At 56.4% G+C, this 1,480-nt stretch overlaps 1 protein-coding gene across 1 annotated transcript in view; it reads right to left on the bottom strand.

Moving 5' to 3' along the window:
- The window catches only part of LOC138502974 (zinc finger protein 300-like), a 669,426-nt gene extending 668,741 nt beyond the window's left edge, over positions 1-685 (bottom strand). The window contains exon 1 of the mRNA XM_069622382.1: positions 604-685. The gene's annotated coding sequence lies outside the window, so the exon portion shown is untranslated. The remainder of the gene's footprint in view (positions 1-603) is intronic.
- Between the last annotated feature and the right edge of the window lie 795 nt (positions 686-1,480).

The raw sequence follows: 1,480 nt of genomic DNA, 5'->3' as shown, positions 1-1,480 counted from the left end.
TGGCCAGGGGGGTGCAGGTGTGTGGCCAGGGAGGGAGCAGGTGTGTGGCCAGGGAGGGAGCAGGTGTGTGGCCAGGGAGGGAGCAGGTGTGTGGCCAGGGAGGGAGCAGGAGTGTGGCCAGGGGAGCAAGAGTGTGGACGGGGGGTGGGGTCAGGAGTGGCTGGGGGGTGCAGGAGGGGCCAGGGAGAGAGCAGGAGTGGCAGGGGGTGGCAGGAGTGTCGGGGAGGGGTAGGAGTGGCTGCAGGGGATAGGAGTGGCCAGGGGGAGAGTATAAGTGGCTAGGAGTGACCTGGGGAGAGCAGGAGTGGCCTGGGGAGGAATAGCAGAAGCTTTCAGAGGTGGTCAGGAGTGGCCAGTGGGCAGAGCAGGAGTGGCCAGGGGGGACAGCAGGAGTGGCCAGGGCGGAGCAGGAGTGACCAGGGCGGAGCAGGAGTGGCCAGGGCGGAGCAGGTGTGACCAGGGGGAGAGCAGGAGTGTGAACATATGAGGAAGCGGCTTGTGGAGCTGACACCCTCTGTCCTAAATCTCGGGGAACAGGATGGGGATATATTAGCCCAGAACTCAGAATAAAGGCTGGAATGGGGGGAATAATAAACCTCTCACCTCCGACTTCCGGAGAAGGAGAATTCGGGCTTATGACCCCCGCAGGCCGATGGCGAGACACGAGGCAGCGTCTCCAGTGCGCATGCTCAGAAGCTGAACACCTAGTACTGCGCATGCTCCTAGCTTCCCTCCATTCTGCGCATGCTCCTAGTTTCCCTCTATTCTGCGCATGCTCCTAGTTTCCCTCCATTCTGCGCATGCTCCTAGCCTATGAGTTGCCGTCTTCTTTCCTGCGCGTGTCCGTCCGTCAGTAATGACCAATCAGGACTTGCAATACACGGTGGGGCACACATGCGCACGTTTAATGACGTCACGTTAATTGACATCACTTACATTTAACACCCCCCCCTCCCATCACAGGAGGTGGGGGCACATGCTACGAGGTTCCCTGCGATCAATAAAGGAATAGGGGAAGGGGGGGCGGGGTCACCTTTACACATTAGTTTCCAGGAGGCTCCAGGCGTGGACGCGCCCCCCAAGCACTCAGCACTTTGCCTGGTTCCGCGCAGCGTCCTTTGCGCACATGCGTTCCTACCCCATTTCCACCTTCATGATAACACACACACACACACACGAACCACACGTACCTAACACCCTGCAGGACTATTCTGCTGACAGGGCACTGACCTGTTAGATTAGAATCATCAAGACTGTGCAGCAGGACCCCTGCACCCCCATATTCTGCATCTGTATTTACATAATCAAAAGTGAAATTACAGAACATAACGTTACAAGGTGTATTATCAGACTTTGATAAACTTGCTCTAGAAAAGTGCACTCGTTCCATTGTGTCCCGTAAAGAATAGTCAGGAGTAAAGTATCTCCATAGCAGAGACCCTGCTCGGGTGCAAGGTGGTATTTAATTCGTTTATTCATC

Source organism: Ambystoma mexicanum, chromosome 11 (assembly GCF_040938575.1).
Source record: "Ambystoma mexicanum isolate Mex_15411 chromosome 11, UKY_AmexF1_1, whole genome shotgun sequence".
NCBI classification, from domain to species: Eukaryota; Metazoa; Chordata; class Amphibia; order Caudata; family Ambystomatidae; genus Ambystoma; species Ambystoma mexicanum.
This window is presented reverse-complemented; position numbering and strand designations above follow the sequence as displayed.